The sequence below is a fragment of the Asparagus officinalis genome, chromosome 1 (assembly GCF_001876935.1).
Source record: "Asparagus officinalis chromosome 1, Aspof.V1, whole genome shotgun sequence".
Lineage (NCBI taxonomy): Eukaryota > Viridiplantae > Streptophyta > Magnoliopsida > Asparagales > Asparagaceae > Asparagus > Asparagus officinalis.
Window position 1 is genome coordinate 14,494,620 of NC_033794.1, and position 14,089 is coordinate 14,508,708.

Sequence of the window (14,089 nt, forward strand, 5' to 3'; positions counted from 1 at the left end):
TTCTATTGTAGATGAATACTATCTTGTCTGTCTCATTTAATCAATTTTTTAACTGATGACTGCATCCTCTTATATCTTTTGAGTTTTGGTGTGTAGGGGATCAGTCAGGTGTTCTGTATAGAAATTACTGAGCTGATGAAAAATCGGAGAAGTTAAACTGTTGTGCTATATTATGGGCAGTCTGATACAAAACTTTGCTCTATATGTTTTCTGTCATATATTCTTGGTAACTCTCCTGACCCTACCTTTTTCTGATTGTTTCCAGGATTTTGAAAGCTGGGATTATACGCTCTCTTGCATGTTGACGTCTATACAAGTCATAGGTTTATTGAGTTGACAAGGTAATTGATTCTTCGTCTTTTGAAGCTGGTGAAAAAATTTAAACCTATTGCATGCTTAGGGTAAAGAATTTTCCTTGTTTTTGTGGCTAGATCGACCTTACGTGAATGACATAATTAGTTTGTATGACTGTTGCCTCACTGGTTATCTGATTCTTGCCTTCACCAACAACAGCTCCCTGGTCAATTTTATACGGTTTACATTTTTTTTAAAATAGAAAAAGAATGATATTTCTATGAAACTAACAAAAATATTCACTAAAAAAATATGTTAGGGGGGTACAGTGAGAACTATAGAAATTTAGTTAGTTGGAAGTAGCCTTCATTATTTTTCTTATCTTAATAAGTATACATGTTGACCTTAAACATCACTAAATTGACTTACACGCATTCATCCTTTTTTTTCTTGAACTTTCTATCAATGATCTTAGAAATGCAGTTTTCCTCCTTCTTCTTCTTATTTATTTATTTATTTATTTATTTATAATTCTCCTCCTTAGAGCATGAATGCATGAGAGCTCTTAGAAATGCAGTTTTCCTCCTTCTTCTTCTTATTTATTTATTTATTTATTTATTTATAATTCTCCTCCTTAGAGCATGAATGCATGAGAGCTCTGTTGTGTGCAGCGGAAATTTCGGCAGAGTTTCTGGTGCACAATAATAGAGAAAGATCCCAATAAGAATTCCCGTCTCACCAAGAAGACAAGAATCTGAAGCGAATATCTCAGCAAAGTGAGATATCGGCTCTTCCTCTCATCAGTTCTAGGACTGACTTGTCGAGGAAGCGAATATCTCAGCAAAGTGAGATATCGGCTCTTCCTCTCATCAGTTCTAGGACTGACTTGTCGAGATATCCTAAAAACTATTACAATGGCCACAAACTCAAACAACCAATTTTACGTGGTTCGGCAAACTGCCTACGGATATTCGCTTCAGATTCTTGTCTCCTTGGTGAGACGAGAATTCTTATTGGGATCTTTCTCTATTATTGTGCACCAGAAATTCTGCCGAAATTTTCGCCGCGCACAACAAGTAGTATCAGAGCTCGGGCTACGTTTGGGCTATTTGGAGGACTAGATCAATTTAGAGGCTCGTCTAGGGCTTCGTTTGGTGATAAAGGTGGTATCTTTTGATAAAGACTCTATCTTTTCAGTTTTGGATCTATTCTTCGTTTGTTGGTGCGTGAGAAAGGATGTCGGGAAAGAATGTGCTTCGGGTGTCGAGGGTGGTGCTTTTGGCGCGAAGACCATTCAGAGTTTGAATATCCACTCTATGAAGATAGATGTGAAGAAGTTTAATGGCACAAACAATTTTGGATTATGAAGATGCGAGGTTTTGGATGCGTTGAACGCGCAGAATTTGGAGGATACCTTGGAGTTAGATGGCAAGCCAGATGAGATTGAAGAGAAGATTTGGAAGAAGATGAATCGAACGACGTGTGGTGTGATTAGGTCTTATTTGACTCAAGATTTAAAATATGATGTGATGAATGAGACTTCTGCGAAGAAGATTTGGGAGATTCTCGAAAGCAAGTATTTGACCAAGAGTGTTGAGAACCGCTTACATTTGAAGAGGAGACTTTATCGTTTCCAGTTGAAGAAGGGAACCTCCATTAGAGATCACATGAACCACTACACTAAGCTTCTTACGGATTTGGCGAATGTGGATGTCATGATTGAAGATGAGGACAAGGCGTTGCTGTTGTTGAGTTCCTTGCCAGACGAGGAATATGAGACATTCGTCCTTACTCTTATTAATGGGAAGGCAACCCTTTCGTATAGTGAGATCACTGCTGCACTTGTGAATTATCAGCTTCGAAAGAAGGATAAGGAGGCTTCAGTTGAGCCGGTAGCAGAGGCGCTGGTCGCAAGAGGAAAGAATCCGAACCGGAAGAATTGGAAGTCACAGTCTAGAGTAGGGCATCCTACAATTGGAAAAGTCAGTGTGCTTGGTGCAAGAAAACTGGTCATTGGAAGAAAGACTGCCCAAAGCTCGACGAATGGATGAAGAATAAGCAGAAGGGAAAAGGGAAGCAACCATCATCAGAAGCAAACATCGTATCGGATGGTAATAATTCTGACTCTTCTATTTATTCGTTTTCTATCAGTCCTACAGATAGCTATTCGGAGGAATCTGAATGGATGTTGGATAGTGGTGCGACCTATCATGTGTGCCCTAGAAGGGAATGGTTCTCTAGTTTTGAGAAGCTGGATAGTGGTGTGATGTACATGGTTGATAACCGTGCATGCCAGATCCTTGGGATAGGAAGAATTCGCATCAAAATGTTTGACGGTACTGTTAGAGAGTTAAATGATGTGAGATATGTTCCTTCTTTGAGGAAGAACTTGATCTCAATTGGAGCTTTGGTTGGAGAGGGTCTAAAGGTTCGTGTTGAGGACATGGTTCTCGAGATTACGAGAGACTCTCGTATTTTGATGAAGGGCGTCAGGAGGAATCACCTGTATTACTTGACTGGAGGTATAGTGATTCGACTAGACTGCGGCATTTGGGGCTTGACCATTCCAGTATTGATTCCTCGCATAGATTGAAAGAGGGTGTAAAGACCTGTAATTTAAAGTCCAGTGAACATGTTGATGTGAGCAAGAAGACCGAGGTGAAGTTTGACACCTCTATTCACCGAACTAAGGGTCGTTCTGGAGGAGTTCACGTGGATATTTGGGGGCCTTCCAAGGGGCATCATTGGGAGGTAATAGGCGTTTGGTTTTCTTTATTGGTGGCTGTTCTAAGCGTGTTTGGGTTGCAACCAAATCCCCTTTGGAGAAAGTCCTAGTAGTATCCAACAGTTTGAAGAAGTGTGTGATAGACAGAAAGGTGAAGGTACTCCATTCTGGTGGGAGGTACAAGATGGACCTGTTTCTGTATTGGAGCCGAGCTCACGGCATTTCGAGACACTTCATTGGAAAGGAAATCTTGGGGCAACTAAATAAGGTGGCAAATTTGGAGAACCGTACCTTGCTGGAGGAGGATCGGTGTTTGTTGTCAAGCAATGGTCTGCAGAAGAGTTTCTGGACAGAGGCTTCGACATATTTGAGTCATCCTATTAAAGAGTTGTCAACTGCTGTGATTGGAGGTAAAACTCCATTGGAAGATAGGTCTGGTTGTGTCACTTTGTATGAGGCTTCGATGAGGGAGCCAATTGACTCTCAGCAGGTGGAGAGTTTTGGACAGACCTTAGATATATCGCAGCGGGTGGAGATGGATGCTACTCCACGTTGGGTGAAGAATACTCCAGATCATACTGCATCATTTGGGATTCCAGCTGAGGTGACACAGTTAAGGGATCAATTTGTTTTGGATGCAGATGATGAGTTGGGTTTTGAATCGAGTGCAGCTGGCAGACATAGTTTGGATATGGTCATTGGTTCGCCTCAGGTGGAGGTGTTTGAGGCCATTGGAGGTGCTATCAGCCGCAGAGTTGATGATATTAGAGAAGGGTTGCGAACTCTTCTATTGGATTGAGGTCGTTAGCGGCCATTTGGGTGAACTACGTTCGGCTTGATTCCTTGGGCAAGAGGATACGTATGCAATCTTTACGATGCAGCCGGTTTGGATTTTGATGGGGGTGAGATCGATTTGGTGCGTAGACATCGACGTTTGGAAGAGTGTTCGCACTCCCGTTTGGGTCTCTACTTGTTGTGGATTGAGTCCGTTGTCGTGAATTGTTTCACGGCGTACTGGACACAACAAGTGGGACAGTTGGATGCTTTGGTGTCGGCTCAGTTTTGGGAAAACTTCGCCGAGGTGGAGAATTGTGAACACGGATGAAGTGTGGGGCCACAAGCACATGTAAAGCTTCACGTGACCACACCCACGTTCTCACGCAACGCAAGACGCGGCTTTTGGTTTTCTTTTTTTTGTTGTTTCCGCGTGGGCCACCCGATAGCACATAGCTTGCAGCCTATATATTTGCTTTTGATTCTAGGGTTTCGTGAGCACAGGAAGGGAGAGAAACGCAGATGAAAAAAAGGCGGCTGCTGTTTATATTTTGTGTGCGAAGGCTGAGGTGGAAACGACAGCAAGGCAAGGGAGTCTTTGGCGGCTGCAGAAGCAAGGTGCAAAAGTGTTGGCAGTGTTCTTTTTGGACGGCGTGCAAAGAGTCCTTTTGTGCTTTTGAGAGAGATAATTGTGTGAGGGTTTAGATTGAGTGATTGTAAACCCTAGTTGTATTATCTCCCCTCTAATAGTAGATCTCCCCCTCCTTGCCCCGTGGACGTATGCAGTTTGCCGAACCACGTAAAATTGGTTTGTTTGAGTTTGTGGTCATTGTAATAGTTTTAGGATCCCTCGACAGGTCAGTCCTAGAATTGATGAGAGGAAGAGCCGATATCTCACCTTGTTGAGATATCCGCTTCAGATTCTTGTCTCCTTGGTAAGACGGGAATTCTTATTGGGATCTTTCTTTATTATTGTGCATCAGAAACTCTGCTGAAATTTCCGCTGCGCACAACAAGCTCAAGATTTCGAATCTAAATGTTAACCAATCTCTTAATCACTTAATTTTTAATCAACGCAAAAGTATACTCATTAAGCTTCATGTTTAAGAAAATGTGAAAGTATACTCATTATGCATCATTAAAGAATATACATGACACATTTTCTACCAGTACATCAATCACCTATAAATAAGGGAACTAGACGGTAGAATATTAGGAGACGAGAAAGACTAAATATGGCATGCTATTGCTAGGGCACCCATCATGTCTACATTAAAAAAACAATCAATTTTTGAACAATGCGTTTTATGTATTGAGCGAACTGTAGTTAGGATCATTATAACTAAGAGATCAAATTTCAACACTTGCCTTAATCTTAAATAAATCACCCCAGAGACCCATAATTAATACCTACGGAGACGATTAGGTGGCCGAACTTTATTAAATGTGCAATTAATATGCAGAGATCTGCTCTTTTTTGAAGAACACAAGGTGACTAGTTGTTAAATCTCATTTATGACCACCAAGTTGGATTATTAATGAGAGTATCCTCGGCATGAATAAGTTGGAGTGGACGCAGTCTTGTGCTGCTCCTTTTTTTTTTTTTTATTTGGCGTAACGTACAAAGCTATTAACTCGCCCGATTCAATTTGATTCCATGAGCTTTTAATTATGCCCAGCTCTTTGCCATCGTCTGTTTTCTCTCTCTTGACCTTTTAAAGTAGACATTTTCATTATTTTGCAGGCAGCTACTAGTTTACTGCAGAAACATGAAGAGAAGATGCAGAAACTCATGCTATTGGAGAAATTAAATTACCAACAACTTATTAACTCAGCTACCCGCTAGGTCTCTTATCGGATCGGGTTTGGTTTAGTTACCCGTATCCGGCTGACGTTTTCTCTGAGCCCCAATCTTGAACTTTGAGGGATTTTGTAGTAAACCCCGCTGATGTTGTCTAGCTTGCGAACTATGAGCGCACTGGATGTGTAACAAATTTTTGAATAATTTTACCTTGCATATACCTTAATATTTTACCCTTACCAGCTAAGCATAGATTAAAAGTAAATAAAAAAAGATAGTTTGGACTTTTTACTCTATTTGTTATGCCAATTTATGAGAATTTTCAATAATCTAGAAGAGGTTACTGTAACTTTTGAAAGTTTGAGAGGGTTTTCTGAGATTCAGGTTTGGTGCAAAACATCCAAAAATTCAGGGGGATTTCCTAAAATATCAGATAACTACTCTTATTTCAAAATATCAAAACACTCCCCTTGAGTTCGTGGGTTATTAGATAACCTCGTTTTAACTTTAAGATTCGAAAAATCCCTTAAAAAGTGTGAGCCATGACTCTCAATTGGAAATTATCCCCATGTGTAATTTTACTCGCCCAGGTGAGAAATCGCGGTTAACCCTTTTAGGTTTTTTTTTCAATTGTTTTTTTTTTTGATGGATAAAATCTTAAAGGGAGTTTTCTGATGACCGCGAAACTCAGTAGGACTTTTTAGATATTTTGAATGTCAGGGGTGTTTTTTCATTAATATCCAAAGTTTTTTGGGGGGTTGGGGTGGGGGGTTTGTTCATGTTATGTAGCCTTATTATTAATTATTGGTCTGATTCGGATCTAGGTTGGATAAGATCAATAACGACGGAATCCGGTCCAAGCTTACGGAGTAAGATCCGGATTCCTCCGATTGGACTAGAATTAGCCAGGAGTTTGACACACAGGTAGAGCATTGACTATGATGCAATTGAACATAATTTAACAAATTATGAGATTAATTAATAGTGGACGGAGTGATCCACACGCTAATTATATATTTTTAAGTCTAAAAAAAAGATTATGAAGCACTATGATCTCTAGGCTTGTGTCTCCTATAAATAAAAAATTGCAACCCTAAAAATTAGAATGGCAGCATAGCTTAGAAGGCTATAGAAAATTGAAATCTTATGGGGTCCACTGCAATGTAAAAGAATCATCTCATTTGGATGTGTTCAAATTATATATATTTATAAATAAAAGGAAGAAAGGTTGTTTTCTTGGACTTAATGAGTCTAAAACTTTGTTACTTTTTCTTTTACTTTATACTATAATAATAATACAGAAGAGTGACAAAAAGAATGGAAACAATATTGATTCTTAGATCTTGAAACATAAAAGAATGCATATATCAACAATTACTTAACATTGTTATATATCATTAGTTGCAAGCAAAAGCAACAAAGTCACAAAACAAACCTTTCAACACCTTCACATTTTCAGCTATTGCATTACAATACAAAAAACCAAAAAAAAGAATTTGTTGTTCAAGGACACCTAGGATTTTTCCCAGGGCCTCCGTAGTAAAAATAAGTACCCCAGTCTCCACTGTGAGAGCTCTTAATATCATAGCAGTTTGTATTCTCAGCTAGCGTAGTAACAGACTGAACCGGGCTCAGGCTATTGTCCGAGTCGACGATTTCGAGGTTGCGAAAATAGCTGGCTCGACCGAACCCATCCTCTGCGAAGTGACCCGAGCCCATTTGGGTGCGGGTGTGCTCGCCATTGGATCGCATGTTGACGACTTCGCCTCCCCACTCGAGTTCGAAATGCAGATGGCCATGCAGAACATGAGGGAAATGCATGAGCAACAAATTCAGGCACTGACGAACCAGCAAGGTGAACCAAGCCGCCGTAACCAGGTCGTTCAGGAAGAGGAACACACAGATACAGATGAAGCTCATAATGTCAATAATCCTCCCGTCAATGCAGGGGGTGGTAATGAGGATACTAGTCGTAATGCCACACTTCCGCCTCAGAATCGTGCTAACGAAAACACAGGCGAAAGTCTGAAGATCAAGAACCTCGAGAGCAAAATCAACACATTGATCTCCGCTCAAGAGACGAAGAAAACAGGCATTCCCTGTCCATACCCAAGGCAGGCCAGTAGCCTACCAGGGTGTTGTCTCCGTAACTCATCCACCAGTTTCCTATCTTCGGGTCCTGAGATCATAGTTTTGCGAGCATATAAGGGTTTTGTGGGATTTACAAAGTTCAGGTGGTCTTGTGCAAAACACGCTAAAGTTCGGGGTGATTTTGTGAAAATTACCCTTCATTTTCTCCTCAATTGCGGACCATTTAAGTCCCTAAACTAACTACTTTTTGATAGTACTCATACATACCCTCTGATAACTCTAGACTATGTTCTTTTTTTAATTGGATAGATATATCATGTGGGAATCACGTTATGATAACTTACTTTTTTTCACCTTAATTTAGAGGAAATTTAGCCATTTTACGATTAAATTAAATATACTTTCCAGTTGGGTTGAGATTTCACGTGAAATCACATGATTTTAAATTACTTTTTAATCATTTAATAAAGGATCATTTGGTCATTTTTTCAGTTAAAAGTGACAAGAACTAAAAAAAACTAATTTGCCGATTCTCGTGTGGCATCTCAAGGTCTAACAGAGAAATAACGCGTTCGGGCTTCAAACTCTACTAGTACTAATAAAAAAGTTTATGGAATATCGATGTTCATATCTGAATGACTAATGTACTTAGCCCATTCGATAATCTGAAGGACTAAATTATTAAATTCGTTAACTAAGTTTTATTTTAACCATCGTGATTGTTTTGGAATAACAATGATTTTGACTATTTTCTTTATAATTAGAAAGGTTAACTTTTAATTCTTCTAAATAGGAGTATCAGTAAACCCTTCATTTTAAGGGGTTAACTCATTTTAATCCTTCTATAGGGGTTAGCTTAACCCTTATATATTTTTTATGTTTGGCAAATTATCGAGGGTTAACTCACTTTAACATTTGTATAGATTTTTTGTGTTTAGCGGGTTAATAAGGGGTTAAGTCTCCTTAACCCCTCACTTAACCCTTTGCCAAACGGTACCTAAATGAATTTTAGGATTTTTAATGAATACTTACCTTCCATATTAGAATTGTAATATCAAATTGACTCCCAGAAACTGATGAGATGGGGGATATGGCTGCTCCAATCGCTATTTTGTTATTTGTTTGGATGAATCCTGAGCAGAGAAGATTGTAACACCCAGTAGCTTGATATGCATCACTCTGCATCAATAACGGAGCATACTTCACTTGAATATTGCCGACATTTACATCAAGTTATGAGGAGTATGATGAGTTTTTGAGGGGGGGGAAGTGACTTACAGTCCAGTAAGTGAACAGCCTCGGGTTGCTGTCTCCATAAAGCTCAGGGCTGACCTGACTAGAAAAAAATACAAAGCTTCAGAATACACAAAGTCCCCTCAATTTCTCAACCACAAAAGTAAGAAAATTCATGGCGCCCTAAGTGGGTCCCATGCGAATTCAATGTGGTCCAGGGCTCATGATTGTGTGAAGCCTGGCTTGAAAGCTTGCCTTGGACAGCACCTTTTTCATTGCAAGCTAAACTTTTATACATGCTTCTAGGTAGGTGGGGAAAAAAAAAATCTATAGAGGTTCGTACGGTGTAAACAATATACAATATCAGGGCTTTCAGAATACTACATCCGTATAATTATTAGTATTCTATCGGTGTATCAGACTATTGTATCGGTACAATCAGCAACTTAAAAAAACAATTATGTATGATTTTCATTTTGTAGGATCATTTTCCCCCCTCTTTTGAGCGCCTTATCCTCTTTGTGTTGAGATCATGTCTAGGTTCTTTTGAGAATAGTCTTGGCATGGAAAAAAAGACCAAGCTCTTCTCAAAAAAAGGCATATCCATCACCTCAAGTGGTCCAATCCTTATAAATGATAAGCATGATGGGCATTATTAGATAAGAAAGTTCAAGAGGTTCTCTCCTTTTCATTTTGTTTGGTCCCTTTTGTGTGTATGTTTTTAGTTTCATTCCTTGGATGTATGAAAATGATATATCATGGAAAAGCTTATTTATAGGTGAGGAGTGTTAATCATAATAATTGTGATAAAACTGAGCTTGAAACCTCTTAATAGGTAAGGAGTGTTAAGCATGATTAAATTCCATTTAGGGAAAAAATGAGTCAAAAACTCATGATGACTCCGAAATATAATGACGAAGATCAAGGATTTTTATAGAGGATCTCTTTTTTTATGGGCAATATTGATTGTTCTGAACCAAAATGAGGCAGTTCGTGAGGGTAATTTAGACAAATGGGCTAGGTCCTAGGAGACTTTGAATTTGCCCTTTTGTTGGGTTTAATTAGTCAATTTAAAGAATGCCATCAAAAGTTCAAGATACATTGAAATTGATGAATAAACCAAGATCATTGGGTGTAAGAGAGGTCAAGGGAGCAGATGGAATTAAGGATGATGGTGTTTCCACAAACGGTGGCAAGCCTAAATGTCAATGCTTTAGGGTCCATTCCGCCCTTAGTTTCTATGTCAACAGTGGAAAATATTACTTCTCAATGCCCAAACTAAGAAAAACTTGTATCGACCTCTATTCATTGAATCAAAGTCCCTATCTAAATCAAAATCAGCAGTCCTTTGGGAGTAAAAGAATGCAAGGGCTTGTGACCGATGTCTTTGATCCTTCGGTGGTCGGCACCGTCTCTCTCGATGAGAAAGTATCCGGTAGTTCTGATTCATGCATGTCATTAATGACACGAATATATCAAATACGCCGATTCCATAATTGATATATATGTTTTTAATGCACCATTAAAGCAGTTGGGACACTACATTACATTAATTTCGGAGCAAACATATAAGGTGTTGATAAATTAAGATTGTTAACCACCACCTATGGCATCCCACCCTTAGAGATAAATGCGCATTAAGGTTTGGGAGTTGGTACCTGCCAACCGGCTTCAATGCTGTTGAGGTCTGATCCGTCAAATGAGCCAGAGAGAACCCATATCTGAGACAAGCTGAATTCATTGGACTCGTCAATTGATGGATCCCATACGTTGATTGTAGCCTTGGCTCCGTAGATCTCTTGTGATGTTCCAGTGTAAGCAATTGCATGCTACATCATTAGTAAATTAAACATAAGTATATATATTAGAAAAGGGAGGCACTAGAGGCACACCCTTGGGCATACTCTCAGCCACACCCCCTCACCTGCTACAGTGCAGGGGGGGGCCCCACATGGGATTTTTTTCATGTGCCCCCCATGCTCTGTAGCAGGTGAGGGGGTATGGCTGAGAGTGTGCCCAAGGGTGTGCCTCTAGTGTTTTTCATTAGAAAACTATCTGACTTTTATTGAAAAAGTAAACGGCCACAAGGTGTTTCCTTTTAAGTTTAGCTAAACCCAAGTTTTACCAAAAAGGAAACATACACCTTAACCAAATCTAATATTTAGAAATAACTAATTAATCCACCTTTTCGCTTAATCTTTTTAAGCGTACACTGGTTCAACTTTTCCTTGTTCACTCTGCTATTGCTTTTCCCTATCTCTGTAGTCAATAGCTTGACCAACTACCTTTATTTAAAAAGACAAGGTGTAAATAAAAAATAATAATATATTGAGAAAATTGTAGGGCTGTTTTCATTTTGACACCCCCCAAGTTATTTTGCCCAAGAACAACCCAAAGTTCGGACACAGTTAAATTCGGTACCCTCTAAAATGACTTACTAGGGGTATCAAAGTTAAAACTTTCTCGAACTTTGGGATATTTTTTGGGGCATTCAAGTGCAAACACTTCCATCATAACTTCCTCCTCCACCACCTATTGATTACCTTTCAAGCTCATTCAATGAATACAACTCCAATCCCCACCTTCTCCTTTTCCCAAATGCTAAGCAAAGAAAAGACCTTATTGGGATTGAGAAGCAAACAAATGTAAAGAAATCATTTCCCATCTCTTCCTTGCAAAAGAAAAACGAGACATTCATTTATTAACCCCTCCACCCACGAGGCCAACCCCCAAGTGATCCAGCATCTTTATTGTCTCACACAGTGGGGGGGGGGGGGGGGGAGGGGGGGGGAATAGGAAGCAAGCAACCCTAAAGAGGAGAAACGCACCACCATAATATATATTTATTAACAAAAAAAGATCTTATTACTTTTCTATCTGCCACTACCACTCTATTTTACTGCAGGTAGGCTTTTGAATGTGACCATGAATGTTCCTTCAACCTCATCATTTATTCTCATTAAACTCACTTCCCTTTCTAAATCACTTTAGGAAAGTGAAAAGAGTAAAATAAATAAATAAATAAAATCAAGACTTCTTCCCCCCTCTCTCAAGTTGCCAACACCGACTATTTAGGACATAAGAAATCGGGTTTAAAGCTTCTAATTGGGGTTTAACAACCTCCTAAACATTCGGGGTTGACTATTTAGGAATGAGATTAAGCTGACGTGGCAAAAAGTGGGTCGGTTTTGAAAATTAAAACATGGTTTGAGGCTGATTTGAAAATTTCTTCTAAAACAAAATTTAAAACACCCCGGAAAAAGGGAAGTAAAAAAAAAAGAATTGATCGATGCACTTTCTTATGTTCTCACCTCATGTCCATTTCCGCTGACGACATCAGGAGCATCATGAGATCTCTGAGTCATCGCCATCTTCCTCTGCTTCTTTCCGTAACGATACAGAGACTTCGCCTGCTCAACAACGTCGTCTAACGTATTCCTACGTATTGGAATCCGTATTCCTCGAGCAATGGCCGACGTGATCGCAGCTTGCCACTAACCGTATCCGTATAGTTCTTCAGCGGCCTACCTCCCTTGAACCTCGGCATCTCAGGAGCGTACATCTAAAATACCCAAAATGGGAAAAAAAATATATATTATATATATATTAAATACAAATAATTAAATCTATGACGATACCTTTTTTTTTTTTTTAATTTGCTTGTTGATGAGTTTGCGTTCGAACCTGTATCTTGTGACTCTGTAGCAACGGATGATCCAATGCCGGTTGTTTTTGTCTCGGAACACAGTCGATGGTGTCGCCGTCTGGGCTCTGCTTACAAAGATCGGTTGACCCTCATCATTAATTTTCCTTAATTTCGATGTGGGTCTGAAGAAAAAAAGATAATAATAATACTTTACATGGAGAAATGAGATAATAAAACCACCTTGATGGATCTTACAGCAGGCTTGTTGATCTTGGCCAGGTGCCTCTGGATCCGAAGAGACGACGAGACTCTCTTCGTGTGGTTTAGAGACGAGGCTGAGGAGAGGAGAGAGAGAGAGAAGAGGAGGAGGAGGAGAAAAATTCTAGGTGTTTTGGTTGTGCTCATGTTTTTCTAGCTAGTGCGAGGCAAGGAGGAGACGCCAGTTGCTGGTTTAATTCGTTGCTATAAAAACAAGAGAGAAAAGGAGGGAGAAAGAGAAAGCGAAGCAACACATGAATCAGAGCTAGGAAAAGGACATTTTCTATATATATATATATTTATATATTTTTCTAAGTGAATTGCAATAATGTGGATGAAAGCAAAGTTGGGCATGGCTTAAATAGTATGGCTCATCATTCCCTAGTCAAAATTGAGCAAGAGACGAGAGAGAAGGAGACGTAGTGTGAAGGCTTGACCTACCGAGCAGCTGAATGGTGGTTGAATGGCAAACTTTGAATAGTTGGGGGGGGGGGGGGGGGGGGGGGGGGGGGGGGGGGGGGGCGGGGGGGGGGGGGGGGCTGGCCCATTCACTTATGAGCCATAAATAATGCCTAACGCAAAGCCGCGAGCTTTGTTGTTACTTATGGGAGTATATTTTATTTATGGGAAAAATGCTTCTAGCATCCAAAAGTCAAGTGAACGTGCTTCTCACCCCCAAGACTTGGTCAATGGGCGTTTTACCCCTAAAAATAAAGAATCTGTTCTCTGAGCCCCCAAAACACAAAACCCAAGACATTAAAACATGTGAAGACCATAATACCATTCTCTCTCTCTTTCTTTTTTTATTAAAATATGATGAGGTTTATTTTATTATTTTTGTTTTTCTCTATCTCTCTTTATCATGATGTACCAAGAGGATAGTTGAAATGATTGATGGAGATTATTTTATTATTTTCGTTTTTTATTATTTTCGTTGTTTGTATTGGGAGGTTGTTAAAGTTACGGGTTAATTGTTAAGGTTACGAGTTAATTGTTAATGTTGTGGGTCAATTGTTAAGATTATGAATCCTCTCTCTCTCTCTCTCTTTCTTTTTTTATTAAAATATGATGAGGATTATTTTATTATTTTTGTTTTCTCTCTCTCTCTCTCTTTATCATAATGTACCAAGAGGATAGTTGAAATGATTGATGATGATGATTTTATTATTTTCGTTTTTTATTATTTTGGTTGTTTGTATTGGGAGATTGTTAAAGTTACAGGTTAATTGTTAATGTTACGAGTTAATTGTTAATGTTACGGGTCAAT

General features: G+C 39.3%; 1 pseudogene; it reads right to left on the reverse strand.

The window, feature by feature from the left end:
- On the reverse strand, positions 6,946–13,168 carry LOC109851165 (annotated as a pseudogene).